Source organism: Sinohyriopsis cumingii, unplaced genomic scaffold (genome assembly GCF_028554795.1).
Source record: "Sinohyriopsis cumingii isolate HCF-2022 unplaced genomic scaffold, ASM2855479v2 utg002115l, whole genome shotgun sequence".
In the NCBI taxonomy this organism is placed as follows: domain Eukaryota; kingdom Metazoa; phylum Mollusca; class Bivalvia; order Unionida; family Unionidae; genus Sinohyriopsis; species Sinohyriopsis cumingii.
Genome location: NW_028316133.1, coordinates 145,801 through 164,373, shown reverse-complemented (window position 1 = coordinate 164,373; position 18,573 = coordinate 145,801).

The window sequence follows — 18,573 nt, the reverse complement described above, 5'->3', positions numbered from 1 at the left end:
TGAGTCAGTACAAAATGCATATGGAATGGATTGTAAGATACTGAGTCAATAAAAAATACATATTGAATGGGTTATAAGATATTGAGTCAGTACAAAATGCATATGGAATGGATTGTAAGATACTGAGTCAATAAAAAATGCATACTGAATGGGTTATAAGATATTGAGTCAGTACAAAATGCATATGGAATGGATTGTAAGATACTGAGTCAATAAAAAATGCATATGGAATGGATTGTAAGATATTGAGTCAGTATAAAATACATATTGAATGGGTTATAAGATATTGAGTCAGTACAAAATGCATATGGAATGGATTGTAAGATACTGAGTCAGTACAAAATGCATATGGAATGGATTGTAAGATACTGAGTCAATAAAAAATACATATTGAATGGGTTATAAGATATTGAGTCAGTACAAAATGCATATGGAATGGATTGTAAGATACTGAGTCAATAAAAAATGCATACTGAATGGGTTATAAGATATTGAGTCAGTACAAAATGCATATGGAATGGATTGTAAGATACTGAGTCAATAAAAAATGCATATGGAATGGAAAGTAGAAAATGCAGTTGTAGAAAAACTAATTTTTTTATACAGTAATGATAGTTGTAATGATGATCACTGTGAACATAGTTTTAATACTTTTAAGGTCTCCTTGAGTGCCTCTAATAGCACTGATATTAATCTCATGAATTTAGGAGTTTTCTAGCAAAGGTTTACACAAAGGTCATTTCAATATTCTGGGTTTTCTTGGAAAGATTGATCAAGTGAAGTTACTGCTAACCTTTCCAAATAATAATATCCATTTATTTGGACTCTCAGAAACAATTTTAACAAAAAATCAGGATGAAAATTTATTATATATCAATGGCTATGACAAACATTATCGAAAGGATAGGAAAGCAGGTGGTGGTGGGCTCTTTGTGTATGTTAGAACCGATACTATTTGTAAAAGATGGGAAGACCTAGAAATACATGAAATAGAATCCATTTGGCTACAGATCACTCCAGAAAAAGCTAAGCCCTATTTAATAGGTTTTCTGTACAGACCCCCATCATCACATACTGATTGGTGTGAATAATTTGAACTTCAAGTAGATAAAATTTCAAATGAAGAGCAAGAATTTTACATTCTAGGCGATATAAATACAGACCTTCTCATTGATCAAATAAAAGGGAATTGGATGAATTTTATTGCTTCATTAGGTATGGAGCAACTTGTAAATGAACTCACCAAAGTAACATCTACCTCTAAAACACTTATAGATCATATTTATACCAATACAAAAGAAAATGTTTTGGAAGTAATGGTTCCAAAGATTGGTAGAAATGACCACTTTGCAATTATTCTAACACATAAAGTCAATGGCAAATCAACAAAAAATAATATCCATAAATCTGGTACTTATAGATCTTTTAAAAACTTTGATACTCTTATACTCCTGGAAGATGTGACACAGATTCCATGGAATACAGTCCAAATCTTTGAAGATATTGATGATGTTTTAGATACGTGGGCAGATCTGTTCATCAGTATAGTGAACAAACATGCCCCTTTAAAAACACACAGGATGAAAAAAGACCACCAGCCAGGATGGATCTCTCCAGAAATTTCAGAAGCAATAAAGCAAAGAGACCAAATAAAATTTGTAGGAAATCAAACTGAATATAGAGTTTGGAGGAATAAAGTTAATAAAATGATACATCAAGCCAAACAAGCGCACTACAAAAAAAGTGCTGGATGAAAATCAAAATAACCCAAAAGCTATCTGGAAAGTATTTTCAGGGTTTGGTACAGGCAAATATAAGAGTAAAACTGAAATTTATCCTCGATCATGGCAGCATTTATACTGATAATCCAACTGACATCTCAAATATTTTTTTTCTTCAAATTGCTGAAAAACTTAAAGAACGCCGAACTTCATCCAATCATCTGGAACTTAAACATTTTTGTGCTAAAAAAACCACCAAACAATATAAAGTTTGAAATTCCTGAAATGAGTCCAGAATTTGTGTTGAAATATATTTAAAAAATTGGATGATTGTAAAGCTACAGGACTTGACATGATTGGACCAAGGCTACTAAAGGTAACTGCACCTGCAATTGTAGAGAGTATAGCTTTCATTTGCACTGAAAGTATTAGGTCTAATAAATTTCCACAAACATGGAAAACTGCCAAGGTTATACCATTGCATAAACCAGGAACAAAAGATGATGTAAATAACTATAGACCCATCTCTATCCTTCCTGTCTCTCCAAATTACTAGAAAAACATGTACTTGATTCTTTTCTCAACTATTTGAACACTTATGATCTTATTCATGATTATCAGTCTGGTTTTCGGCAGAATCACTCCTGTGAAACTGCACTTGTATCTCTGATTGATAAATGGCTGAAAGCATTAGATCAAGGAGAAATGGGATTGATTTTCATAAAGCTTTTGATCTTGTAGACCATGAAATTTTGCTTGAAAAACTACAAATCTGTCAATGCAGTGAAAACTCCCTAAACTGGTTTACTTCTTACTTAACCGATGGAGTGCAAAAAGTATCTTTAAATGGTCAACTTTCTGAAAGTAAAAATATTAATTGCCAAGTACCACAGGACTCTATCCTTGAGACCTCTGTTATTCATTCTATTCATCAACGATTTACCTCTTAAGATTGGAACTTCAATTTCTTCCACTGACCTCTATGCAGATGATACTACGCTGTCTGAGATGGGTAAAACCAAAACAGTACTCAAAAATAACTAACAAGATGTTCTCAAAAGACTTCAAGTATGGTGCAAGGAAAACAGTTATGATCATAAATATAGAAAAAACAAAAGCCCTACTAGTTACAACACAACAAAAATGAGCAAGGCTAGATTGCGACAAACTCCAGGTTCTATTTGACAATGTGAGCCTTAACATGACCTCTCAAGATAGAATTATTGGTGTATTCGTAGATAACAATCTTACTTGGTCTATTCACATTAAACAGGTTTCAAAAAAAGTTCATTCTTATCTCTGGCTACTGAGGAAAATCAAAACATACATTCTCTTCAGAACAGAGTCATCTTTTATAAAAGTTGAGTCATCTTTTATAAAAGTTGTATTCAGCCATATCTGGACTTCTGTAATGTACTTTGGGGTAATACCTCTAATTCAAACATAACAACACTTTTAAGACTCCAAAATAGGGCTTGCCATTTAATTCAAGATCAATGTATAGACAATTTTCAGGATGCAATGAACAATATAAAGGTTTTAACAATACATGAAAGAATATTTCTTACAAAGGCCAAATTGATGTATAAAGTATCCAGAAAAGCCATTCCTGTCTATCTAACAAATATCTTTCACCAAAGAGATGCTGATGGTACTCCAAATTTAAGGTCCATTAGAAGAAAAAATTACATTATACCATGGCCAAAGAAGGAATTGTTTATAAAAAGTTTTCAATTTACTGGTCCACTGGTACGGAACAACATTCCCAGTGACATAAGGCAGGCTCCTAACATTTCTTCTTTTCATAATCAATGTCTTAAATGGATGAAATCTTTAGAAAATTGAACAGTTCTAGTACAAAAAAGACCGCCTGCTTTTCTGTAATTTTGCATCATTTTCATAGTTGAATTTTTCAATGCAGGATGATATTTTATGTTTTATATATGATTATGTTTTCACACATGCCTGTGCATGTGTTCCAGGCTTGATAATTTTAATTTTAAAATTACTTAATTATTTAGTGTCAAGCCAGATTCTTCACATAATGTTGTATATACTGTATATATTGTACATAACAGATAGAAGACCTCAAGGTAGATTAGTTCAGTAACTAATTAAGTTACCTTCTCAAAATAAAGTATTATTATTATTATTATTATTATTGAATGGATTGTAAGCTACTGAGTCAATAAAAATGCATATTGAATACAATAAGATATTGAGTCAGTATAAAATACATATTGAATAGACTAAGATATTGAGTCAATAAAAATGCATACTGAATAGACTAAGATACTGAGTCAGTATAAAATAAATATTGAATAGACTAAGATACTGAGTCAGTATAAAATACATACTGAATGGATTGCAAGAAGACTGAGTCAGTATAAAATACATATTGAATAGACTAAGATATTGAGTCAATAAAAAATGCATATTAAATAGACTAAGATACTGAGTATAAAATACATACTGTATAGACTAAGATACTGAGTCAGTATAAAATACACCTTGAATAGACTAAGATACTGAGTAGTATAAAATACAATTTGAATAGACTAAGATACTGAGTCAGTATAAAATACAATTTGAATAGACTAAGATACTGAGTCAGTATAAAATACAAATTGAATAGACTAAGATACTGAGTCAGTCCAAAATACACATTGAATAGACTAAGATATTGAGTCAGTATAAAATACACATTGAACAGTCTAAGATTGAGTCAGTATAAAATAAACACTGAATAGACTAAGACACTGAGTCAATAAAAAATGCATCTTGAACAGACTATGATACTGAGTCAGTGTAAAATACATATTGAATAGATTATGATATTGAGTCAGTATAAAATACACACTGAATAGACTAAGATATTGAGTCAGTATAAAATACACATTGAACAGACTAAGATTGAGTCAGTATAAAATAAACATTGAATAGACTAAGACACTGAGTCAATAAAAAATGCATATTGAACAGACTATGATACTGAGTCAGTGTAAAATACATATTGAATAGACTATGATATTGAGTCAGTATAAAATACACATTGAATAGACTAAGATATTGAGTCAGTATAAAATACACATTGAATAGACTAAGATATTGAGTCAGTATAAAATACACATTGAATAGACTAAGATATTGAGTCAGTATAAAATAAACATTGAATAGACTAACATAATGAGTCAGTATAAAATACACTTTGAACAGACTATGATACTGAGTCAGTATAAAATACATACTGAATAGACTAAGATACTGAGACAGTACAAAATGTCAGATATTCATGATTCACCACAACATTAAAAATTCTCTCACTCTTTACCAAATGTATTAACTAACTGCTTCTCAAGTGAAATAATCTAGAAACTGACTGCTTCACAAGTAATATAATCTAAACAATGGCTGCTTCTTGAACTAAATAACATTGTAACTGACTGCTTTTCAAATAATGTAATCTATAAGCTGTCTGCTTCTCAAATTATATAATGCAGACATGTATTTACCATATATTTATCAATGTGTAACACACACCAGTCAGCAAAAAAACAGACCTAGATCTGGGGTCATTAAATGCATTATCAAATCAGAGTCCATGAGCTTTTCTGTCGTATTATTTCCAGCTGTCCTGACCAATGATCTGCCATTATAGTATAGGGTGACATATCTGGGTCAAGGCTGCTTGAAACTGGGTCAGCTTCATCATATATAAAGATGGTGTTAATGGTGACTGACAAGGTAACCTAATTTACCTATATGTTTGGACTACAAAATCCAACAGTACTCAATGAACCAATGTTTTCTGCTTTGTGCAAGAACCTTAAACTTATTGTTCATTTTTTTTCAATGATACCCACAAAGCATGAGAATATTATCAGCTTTTGACAAGCCAATGATCTGAACCCCAAGTACTCATTAGCTTTAATAACATGAGCAATGACGTGCCAACACGGTTTTAATTACACATTGTCTGATATCAAAAGAAAATCAACCATTCTGAACAAAATGACAAACAATTCTATGACAAGTCAGCCATTACAAACTTGTTTTATTCATCTACAAGATAATGTCTTTTATGGGTCAGGTTGTTACACAATTTAGCTGTATTGCGGGTGATTCTTGGAAGAAAAACAACAGAATACAAGAAATGTCAGCCTATCCGAACTTTTTCATCTGAAATGTGTTTATAATTCTTATAGTAACTGTCATTCATAAACCACTGTAATATGAATGTATGAATGTGTGTATATATGTATCTTTCTATGTATGGATGGATGGATGCAGGTAGGTAGGTATGCATGAATGCATGCATGTACATATGTAAGTATATATGCAGGTTTAACAGTACATCTGCTGGATGGATAATAGCTGAATGGTCAATTAATGTATGGGCAGATATACGCTGAGAGACTCCAAGACAGAGACAGACAGATAGATATAGAGAGAAAAAGACAAATTTGTCAAAAATAGGTAGCTAGGTAGGTATGTAGTGAGAGAGGGCAATTTTTAGAATTATTAAATTTAATTAGCAAACGCAAATTCGGTGAAGCTATCTAATTCTCATCTATGTCATGTCACTAATGCCACATCTAAATTTAATACATACTTTGTTTAAATCTCTATGGCATCTTCATGACTGTTAAATTGTCTTACCCGACTTTCTCATGCAAAGGGGGGGGGGTTAAATCTAATAATTGCAGGTGCATTTTTGTGAAGATTGCATTTGCAACTCTTAAGAGAAAAGAAATATGGGCTTCTTATGATTCCTTAAGATTTAAAGCATGAAATACTTTGGATTACCTTAGAACACTTTGTGGGAAATGGCTTCAGATAACTTTGGATTACCTTAGAATACTTTGTGGGAAATGGCTTCAGATAACTTTGGATTACCTTAGAACACTTTGTGGGAAATGGCTTCAGATAACTTTGGATTACATTAGAATACTCTGTAGGAAATGGTTTCAGAAAACTTTGGATTACCTTAGAATACTCTGTGGGAAATAGCTTCAGATAACTTTGGATTACTTTAGAATACTTTGTGGGAAATGGCTTCAGATAACCTTGGAATACCTTAGAATACCTTCTGGGGATTGGCTTCAGATAACATTGGATTACCTTAGAATACTTTGTGGTAATTAGCTTCAAATAACCTTGGATTAACTTGGAATACTTTTTTGGCAATAGACTTCATACAGCTTTGGATTACCTTAGAATATTTTTCTTCAAAAAACCTTGGATTACCTTTCACAAGATACCCTAACTTATCCAAGTTCAGAGGCCCCTCAAGGATTTTATAACAAGGAGTTCAGGACTCCTACTATGATAAAAATAGGAGTCCCACCAGCAAAAGTTGCAGTCCCTGTCCACAAGCATATTAGGCATATGCAAAGTATCTAAATGTACAGATGAGAAGAACCAGTAGTTGCCACCGAGTTCAATTTTCAAAACTCTTTACACTACTGGCATATACCTCTTGTTTATCCATCAGAGTGAGGCCAAATTTTGTCAATCCAAGGAAATGTCTTATTCCAAACACTAGGCAAGACATCTTGCACTTTCTTATACTTGGATAACGTTCCATCTGAGCTATCAGTTCTAACAACTTTAGCACTCTTCTGAATCTCATTACAATCTTTGTCAATTAATCCAAAATACTCATCCAAATTTGCAAATGGCAATTTGTCCAAATCTTGACGAGTCTTGATTTCAAGGTCACATGCACTATTTATACGGACACACTGGGAAACTCATTTGATGTACTCTTACAATGATAACATGCACATCTGGGGGGCTGAAAACAGGCACAGAATTCAATCACTGTAAATATCAGCACAGCTAAAATGATCAATTGATCAAAAGATTTTCCCACTCAGCAGGTGGTTGAAGCAGAATGGCAAACATATGACTTTGTCAACCAGCTATTGCTTGCATAAGGAGAACTCCTGCATATATGATTTTCTGCATCCCAGAAAAAAATCTGCATCCAAATACACATGATTAAGCATTTCCAAGACCTCTGAGTTTTTTCAATACTGCAAAAATTCTGGGATATTTTATCATTTAGAAATGGAGATCATCAAGGCAAAAAAGTCAAGATTGTCCAAGGTGAGCCCTGCTTCTGAATATTAAACAATCCAAGGAAATCATTCTACATGCTTGTAAAAATAGCCACAGAATTACCAACAAGAATGCAAAAAAGTAATCCAAGCTTCTTAAAGCTCCTAGTGTAACGTTGCACTCTTGGTAAGAAGGGTAGTTATCTAGAAGATGACCTCCCTCGATTTTATGGCCTGGTGTGAGTGGATAGATAGAATATCAACAGAGAACTCGAGCAAGACTATTGGGAAGAAATAAGGCAATACAAGCCCCCTTAGACAAGAAAAATAACAAAATTTAATAAATAACAATTAACAGCGGCAACTCCAGTACAACCTCAGTTATGTCAACAGAATTTAATAGCAGTGTCTAATTTGGATTTATTTCATCATAATAACGAGTCATAAAAAGAGCGCAATGTCCACAACTGATTGTATCACCTTCCTCTCTTGACCAGTGTATCACATGTCTTCCTATTCTCTCTAGTCTTCCTATTCTGAATGCTTCATCTCTTTCTGGACTTCCTAGTTTGTTTGTTTTTTTTAACACATCATCTCTTTCTGGACTTCCGTCTTTGGACTGTCCTGTCTCTCCCAGAAAGCTGTTTCCTTAATGCTGTTCTCTTTCAGAAATTGTGCATCCTAGCACTAAAATCTGTCTTTTCTTTAAAGACAGCCACCTGGTCACTTTCTTGTTTAATGAGGAAAGCACTATTCTTTTTGGGCTTCCTCAGAGCCAAACTTCTCTCTCGGGAATTTTCAGAGTAAAGAATTTTGAACTGACCATAAATTAACATGTCAGCAGTGTAACTAACACTACCTTTACCTATGCTACCACATGCTTGATTACTATTGCATAAAATTCACAAAATTCTAGCTCACAGCAATCCCTAACCTACAAGATTATTTAAGCATTACAAAATCAGATATAAATACGCAATTATCACTAACTCACGATAATCAGTATCATCCTAACAGACAAAGGAAATTGTTTCATATAACCCTATGAAATCCTACACATAGGAAAACCTGGATAGCATGCAATCCGTCAAGTCTATCAATGAACTAGTGACTGTAAAATTAAAGAGATAAATTGCATAACAACTCCAGCATCAACAGATTTCCATGAAATTGAATAAACAATACATAATATGGATCCTATTCATATCAAACACATTGGCATAAAACAATCAAAAATAGAAAATTACGTGAAAAATAAAAACTGCGTACCTTGATGCTGTTCTTTCAGAAATTGTGTGTCCTAGCACTAAAAGTTGTCTTTTCTTACAAGACAGCCACGTGGTTCCCTTTTCTTGTTTAATGAGAAAAGCACTAATCTTTTAGGCTTTCTTGAAGCCAAACTTCTCCTCTCTCAGGAATTTTCGGACAAAAGAATTTCGACCAAGGTCATCACTTTAAATTCACATTACTTCCAAAGTGTACACCTTAATTTACTCTGACCAATCGTACATAGCGGTTCCTAAATTTTTTCCCAAGAAAATCATTTCTTTTGTCAGATTTTGGACAGCACAGAATCTCTGGACTATGTTGCATATCAATTTCACTTAGAAAATGACTATTTGACATGGGTTCCTATAAAGTGTTAATCGTTGGTAGCTCAAATGTTTACTTTCTCAGGACAGTGTTACGATGCCTCGGTCAAATCTCAGTGAGTTGTAGGTGCTGGTCTTTCTTCATGTTTAACACTGACATGGGGTGGGGGAAGAAGAAAGGTCGAAGTGACCCTTCACAAAGATTTTTCTGGCTTAAATGTGATAATGTTTTAATGCTCAATGCATTCAGCATTCAGGTTTAATACTTATTCAAAATTTGACGCTTTACACCTAGGAAATCCCAACTTTTAATTCAATGATATCAAAGAATAAATATAGACATTTGCATGATAATAGAACTAGGGTAAAATGAGTCGCCTGCACTAAGACTGAAGTCAATGGCAGTTCATAACAAAAGACGTTTATGCACCCCAATCCCAAATTTATACCTGCAATTTTCATGTCCAAAGGTCATTTCTGAGACCATGTGATGCTCACAGTGCAAACACAAGCCTTTTTTCTAGATGACAATTCTGCACAATAGTGTGTACTAAACAGGCTGATGCAATTGAAAATAGTTGTCATCAAGCCATTTTTTATATATTCTACTTGCCCCAAACCCATTTGTTTACTGCTATGGGAGGCTAGCTCTTCTTCTTAGCCAACTAATGGTATTTCACTATCAACATACTGCATAGTAACTATGGAAGGCGTACATGCCTGACATCAGTTTCAAGACTAACGCAAACCGAAAACACTTAGTTCACACGTATATCCATATCTTTAATTAGTAAACAATAATAGCTGAAAAAGTCACACCATAGCCTTAAGTTAAGAAATTCAATTTGCTGGGGCCAATTGACAAAACTGTACCCTGCTACCATTAGGATTGAATTTGGACTGCGGTAAAAATGAGTTGACTGCACCTGGATTGAACCATGGTACAAATGAGTCTTCTCCATTAAGACTAAACTAGCATAAAACTAAGTCACCTGCGCTAAAAATAAAATTAGATCACTAGTAGCTGGACTGAAATGAAAAGAGGTCAAATGGGTCAAACATTCTAGGAATGAACTGGAGTACTCGGACTGAATCAGAGTTAAAATGAGTCACATGCATAAAACTAAACTGGGGTAAAAGTAGTTGTCTGCACTAGACTGAACTGGGGTAAAGTGAGTTGTCTGCAGTGGAAATGAACTGGGGTAAATATGATTTGCCTGCACTAGGGCTAAACTGAGATAAAAATGAGTCCTTTGCACTAGGGCTGAACTGAAGTGACAAAAAGTGTATCTGCACTAGGACTGAAATGGTGTGAAAATGAGTTGTGTGCAGTAGGATTAGGCTGGTAAAAATGAGTTGTCCACACTCTGGGGTAAAAATTAGTTGTCCAAATGGGGTAAATAACAAATACTGCATTAGGAAATTGTTGCACTACAGTATGCAGACAGGTGAAATCAAAGACATTGATGTTAAAGTCTGAGATATACCACGTACTGAGCATCAATTATCAGAATATTTATTATCTGAATTTTTAATACATCAAAACAACTAATATGACTGCAAAACAATTATGTTGCTTTTATATGCACACTCATTTGACCTCTAGGTTTAGCATGGAAGAGGTCAATCAGCTATCACATAACATGCATTCTAATCTGAGTATGCAGCAAGTTTTGAATGTTTACATAAATTCATTTGTCACATGGCAGTGGGTCACCAACAACACTTTATAACATGTTCACTGTCTGGTCTTTATTATTCTTTATTATTTACAACTAAAATTATAAGTAGAATAAGCACTCCCTCATTATAATGCCATACATGGCAGTACCATGTAGTTTACCCTCTCTGTAATGACAGTACCTTATAATAAAGTACATTTCAGCTTCTCATTACATTTTGAAGTATCTGACTCGGAATCAAAACCCAAAGAACACTATAATGATAAGCTTATAAAACTATATGGCTACAATGTTAAAATAAGAATGATGCACGCATAATAAAATGGGAATCCATGACCTCACCTACCTGATAACAGGAAATGTGTGATAATGAATGGCACTATACTTATAATTTTAGTATTTAATAATAAAATTGGAATCCATCAAACCACTTACAACAGGAAATGTGTGATAAGGAAGGGCAATATATTTATAATTTCAGTATTTAATAAAATGGGAATCCATCATATCACTTACATTATAACAGGAAATGTGTGATAATGAATGGCACTATACTTATAATTTTAGTATTTAATAATAAAATTGGAATCCATCAAACCACTTACAACAGGAAATGTGTGACAATGAAGGGCAATATACTTATAATTTCAGTATTTAATAAAATGGGGATCCATCATATCACTTACATTATAACAGGAAATGTGTGATAATGAATGGCACTACACTTATAGTTTCAGTATTTGATAAACTGGGAATCCATGACCTCACCTATATTATAACTGAAAATGTGTCATAATGAATAATTCATTGTAGTTATAATTTTAGTATTTAATAATAAAATGGCAGTCCATCATATCACTTACATTAAAACAGGAAATGTCTGATAATAAGTGGCACTATACTTATAATTTTAGTATTTAATAACAAAATGACAATCCATCATATCACTTATATTATAAAAATAAATGTGTGAAAATGAATGGCACTATACTTATAATTTCAGTATTTAATAAAATTAGAATCCAAGACCTCACCTACTTTATAACTGGAAATGTGTATAATGAATTGCAGTATAGTGAAGGAGTGCTGAAACTGGAGTTACAGAGTAATGTTTAATCTCTGGAAATGGGCATGTCTTAAGGCTGCATTTCTGGTACAGACTCAAGAATCATGCAATATGACTGTAACGGTAAATCAATGTGCATGGGTTTTTTAAAGCCACAGTACATGCTGTGAAAACAAAGGCAACATGTATGAACAGATTTGGCAGTGAAGATGAATCAAAATGGAATAATGCTGGTAAATTTTTAAACTCTTTCCTAATCTTTGGGCCAATGCTATATGATATATATATATATATATATATATATATATATATATATATATATATATATATATATATATATATATATATATATATTTGCTTATAAGACAACTCCAATTGCAATCTGTATAGACCCAGATCTACTCTCACATAATGAGCCAGCAGGTCTGGGTTGGTACAGTTTCTTAGGAGTAATCATTAAAACAAACAAGACAGACCTGGACAGACCATACAGCAGATCAGGATCTTTGTTGTTTGCAATTTGATTTGACTTATAAGTGAGTAAATACAGTTATGAAAATGGGAACAAATTAAAATGGGGATGAGAATGGCAACTTTAAATCTTTAAAACACACTATTCTTACCCAACCCTCTGAACTACTGAAGTATCCTTGCTAAATCTATGGGCCATTACCATGCTCTCATGCCTCACAGCCTCAGCCTAATTTCCCAGCATGCTTCATCTTCACACTTCAGTGACTTTGTTTCAAGGGCCATAAGAAATCAGCATCCATCTGCTTTGATATATAATGCTGTTCAAGCATGGCTGGGCAAAGCCTGGGGCATAAAGTCAGCAGAAAATCAGTCTGAATTTATGGGCTTTTCTCCTGGCAGCCCTAGAAAAACAGAAGTGTGATTTTACGATCAGAGAGAACATTAGTATGTTGATGACATATCCAGATTATAGCCAGTACCATTTTATAAGCATGGAAAAGATGGAAAATACATTGATGAAAACAACATTTTTATCACCTCCAGGAGCTTTATCAGAATTAGTCAGATATATTTGTTTTCTTCTTTTTTTGATTTCATACAAGCAATTGATTATTAAATTATACATATAACAGCTTCCATGGAGACATAAAATATTGTAAAAGAGTTCTCAAAGCTGAACGTAAATCTACTTGGTACACAAAGCTAAATACCTTTCTTGCACTTCATGGGGCCTATATTAATGTAAAAACATTTGTCGTGCAACATTTATACAGTAAAGATTGTCTACAACATTCCATGGGGACTAATTCTGAGAACGATATAAATCAAGAAATCTTCTATCCAAATTCTTTATTTTTCAAAATGTTTATGTACTTATCCATGTCATCAAAACTGGACATGCATGTAGCCAAAACTGGTGAAAAACAAAAATTTCTCATTTCTTTTCAACACAGTTAGCATCCTCAAAATTAGATTATAATCTAAAACCGGAAATATATTCCACAGCAAAAATTACATGATGAATTATTTGATAAAATAATCTTTTTAGTAATGTACCCAAATACATTCAGTAAGACATATCTTGCTTTATATTGGACAAGAAAAATTATCATTTTTACTTGATTTTCAAGGCACCTGTGTGATAAATCAGCTACAGAATTTAAAACTTCTTTTTCTATGTTTCCACTTTCACGATATAGTCAAACAAAGTGTTTCTAATTATATAAGGAAAACTGAAATGAAAACTGACACTAAGGCCAATGTTTTACTTTGATTCATAATGCACTGTACTGAAACTAAATGGTGTAGGGGTAATGTCATGAAGTCAATGGGTGTGTATGTGTGTTTTGGGATTTTTAACATAGCTTTAAGAATCTGAGTCATATTGTTACAATGTCTGCAGTGTGGTAGTTTATAGTGATGCCTAGCACTGTGTCATCATGCCGCAGACATGTGGCAACATGTCCCACCAGTCACATTATCTTGAAAACAGGCCGACTAGCCATAACACTAACCTCTTAATGCTTAGGGCCAAGCATGGCAACTGCTAGTATCATTTTCATAAGTCATTGGTATGACTTGGCTGGAATTCGAACCCACAACCTCCCACATCCATGGCAGACTCTAACCAGATTGCAACAAAAGTTATGAGTGATGCATTTTAGGAGGTTACAAGCCACAAAATTAAAATTTCCCAATTCTATTGATGGAAGCCTCAAAATGTTATTGCTGGAATCGTCTTGCAACAATATCCTCAAGTTACATCAAATTTAAATTTCAATTCCAACTTAAATTTCAATTCAATTCAAACTTCAATTTTAAAATTGTATTCCTAATTTTTCAACTACATCATCAAGGTACATCAAATTTAAATTTCAGTTCAAATTTAAATTTTAATTCAAACTTAAATTTCAGTTGTTGGTATCAGAGGTGTGATACTGCTATCAGAATTTATAAAGTCTAAAAAATCAGCATATTCTTTACCAAACCATGCAGCAAACCAGTCTACAACCCTGTGGAAGCGTCATCCATGTAACAGAAATCGTATTGATTCCAGACAATACATTTACTTATGCTCACTTGTTTTCTTTGTCCAGACTCACAAAGTATTTTTTTATTTTTTTATTAGAACATGTCAGAGCAGGTTTTATCTGTAGCTTTGTAACTCAAGACATTTTTATCTTCTTTTAACCAGCAAATGTTTAGCTTAGCCATTTTCAATTCAAAATAAACACGAGAGGCAGGTACTCTGTCAACATACAAGTAAAGAATGGTAGCTGAAGGATATTTCTAAATTATTTAGTCAAAACATTACAATAGAATTTCTTTTCATGCTTCAATTGCAACCTTTGGCTCTAAAATACCAATAATGAATGAATGACTGAATGAGGTGTGATTATCACACATTTATTACTGGCATCTATTTTTGGCCTTTGTCATTTATCAATTGTGAATGACATGTGATTATCATGAAGAAGCCACTGTTGTTACACCTGGTACTTTTGTAATTTTAATGACAATCATTGTTTATTTGGTGATCAAAATGCACGTGTGATTAGGATTTTTAACGCAGCTTGAACAATATTTCAGTCATATCACTAAGATGACTGCGGTGTGGTTGTTTATAGCGATGTCTAGCACTGAGGCATCATATAGCAGACATGTAGCATCATGTCCTACCCAGTTATATTATCCTGACACCAGGCTGACCAGTCCTAACACTAACCTCTTAATGCAGAGCACCTAAAAGTAAGGCAAATTCTAGTACCATTTTTATATGTCTTTTGGTATGACTCTACCAGGGTTCAAACCCATGACCTCACACACGTCACAGATGCTCTAACCACTTATGCCACCAGAGCAGTACCATAAAAAAATGTTTCTCAATCAAACCAATTAAACAGTGTAATAAAGAAACACATAATAAAGCCTCTGGAATAAACAGTAATTAGATGCCTTGGGAAATTCAAGTCTCACAGAGAAAATGTTGTATTCAAGAACACGATAAACATACTTTTCTGCATTGATCTTTCCTCAATTAAATGTTGAAAAATTCTACATACGTTTATAAATTATAACTACACTGTAGATATTCAGATCAAATATTGCACTTGTAACTTCTCCAAAGAGTAATGTCAGAACATGGACAGTTTCAACAAATATTAGTATTTATATTAAAAAGTCAGTAACCATGTCATACTTGGTGCACATCTTTAATACATTAACTCTTCACTGAGACACTGGTAATTAACACATTAAACTCTGGCGATGAGTATACGTGGCAGGAGGTAGTAGCCTACTGCCAAGCTCTGTAGTGTCAGGGTCATGTATGATTCACTAAAGTGGGTGGTATTATAGAAAGGTAGACAGATGTAGCTCTAAAATGATACCAAATAATCTGGAAGTTCTAGTTGCACTATAAAATACAGAGGAAAAAAACCTCATTTTTTGGACCCAATTTTTTTCCACCCAAAATTCGCCTGTGGTCGGAATCCGATTTTGTGTCCGGATTTTAGACTTTTAGGCCTCAGATCTAAGGCAGACTGGTATAAACTGCAAACAGACAGATGAACCTTTGCAAAAAGTAGGATAAGACAGGCATTTGGAATAAAGAGTGGTCTTGATATCAAAATAATGGGTCCATTAAGCAAAAATATTTTTATAAAAAATCCAACTTTTACCCTTCTGCTCATGCGCGAGCCAAATAGCCAATGAAAAATGATGTTTCTAATACAACTAGGCATTATGTTATTGGAAAATCACCTGGAAGTTGATTTATTAGGATTTATTCAGAAATAGCTTTCAAAATGTGTTTCCTACTTGAATTTCAGGCGAAAACGTCAAAAACCTCCAGGGGTTAATGTGTCGGGTATCATCAGTTTGTGGTCAGCAAGCAGATTTCCCATTGAATTTATACGGAGTTTGGAAGCTGAAATAAATTCATTTAATCTCAAGATAATTTTACTAAAATTACATTTATAAACAGAACACAAATCATGCTTTCTGTTTGTATTTATATTTGTAACTTATAAGTTGACTTTCCTTCAGTGTGCCTTCTTAAAAATAGTAAATTTTGGCAATCGCATATAGGAGAAACTGCCAGGTCACCCATCGTCCAGGTAAAATGGGTAGAATATCATCTGCTAGTGACCTGATTGGGAAGCATCTATAGTATATGTACAACATCTGGTAATGACACTTCAAAATAGGTCAGTGTACAAGATATGGTTCGCATCTAATGGTCATGCCACAGCAAACACTTAACTAGAACAAGTGTCAAAAATGAAGTCTTAAAACTGTTTTAAGTATAGCTGTAGTCAAATTCTGAATTCCATACTTGTAATCTGGGCAACCAGCCACGAAAATATGGTTGTCCAGACTGTTATCGTTGCCACTAAATTTCTGCCCCAAAGATTGCAATAATCAAAATTATACAACGTTTGTCTTATATTTAGTACACAGTCATGCCATAACACAATGACAGTAGAGTTTTCCGCACGATTCATTCACTTTTTATTGCCAATACAAAAAATTCACTTTTTATTGCCAATACAAAAACTGAATGAATGTGCATGCAAAGACGTTTGCAAACTCTTCAAAAGCAAGTCTATGAATGGTAAATTAAAGCAAATTCAGTGACGAGTTTACTATGGGTTGCGGATGATATTGCCACCCCATTGTGCCTAGGTCCCATGTATTCTTGTTTTACATTATAACCTGCATCATATTTTAGCCCTATCACCTCCCAGTCTTACAATGTAAGACATAGCACATGTTGGTTTTGTTTTAGTGCTATGTCTTACAATCCCAAAAATGGCCTTGTATAGTGTGTTCCGATGTCATTGACATCAGAACAAGTAGTCAAAGTTTCAGGAATATCTCACACATTTGGCAGCATATATCGATACTCTTCCACTAATGTATGTGTAATTAATATACTTACTGTGCTGTCTTCATCCTAGCGGATTGATGTGTGATGTGATTTTGAATTTTAACGTAGCTTTAACAATTTTTCAGTCATATCGCTACAATGTCTGCAATGTGACAGGTTATAGTGATGTCTAGCACTGGGGCATCATGCCGCAGACATGTAGCACAATGTCCCACCCAGTCACATTATCCTGACACCAGGCCAACCAGTCCTAACACTAACCTCTTAATGCTGAATGCCAAGCGAGGCAGCTGTCAGTACCATTTTTGTAAGTCTCTGGTATGACTTGGCCGGGGATCAAACCCACAACCTCCTGCATCCAAGGCAGATGCTCTAAGCACTAGGCCACTGGAGCAGTTTCCTGGCAGACTGAAAATATGACATTAGCAAATGGACTCATTTTCATGTTCCGCTGACATACATTTGAATTTGTTGCAATGCAACGGTAGTCGAGATATGCTGAAATATGTTTAAGTAGGTTCATGTGGCGGATATGTTTCTTAAACGAAATGAAAAGTTGCTTTACAGTTCTAATAGGCATAATATATTTTTTATTCATTTCGTTGAAGAATAATATTTCAACTTAACCCAATTTCAGCATTCCCAGCTTTCATCACTTTCCAGACAACTGAAATGTCGGCCAACGAAACTTGAAAACAGGTCCATTTCTTTTGTGAGAATTTGAATTTATTAGAGAAAAGACATTTGGGTACGTCAAGTCTGACAAAATCATTATAGTTTTACTTTGTAGGAAAGCGTCGTTATTGGCTGCCAGTTGTGATATTTCTGAAAATTTGACTTTCGTTATACTGTTAGTTGACATCAAAATACGCTACACAGCGCCGTTATTTAGGCAGTAAGACCCATCACACACACACACACACACACACACACCTCCAGAACAAAAATATCGTGTGACTGGTCTTTACGTTGTAGGACTATATCACCTCCCAACCATTTTCCCTTACAGACTTAGCGCCCCCTCCCCCAGCTCTTACTGGATCCGACACTAAATTTGGGCTGAGACGCTGAATTGAAACGTGATG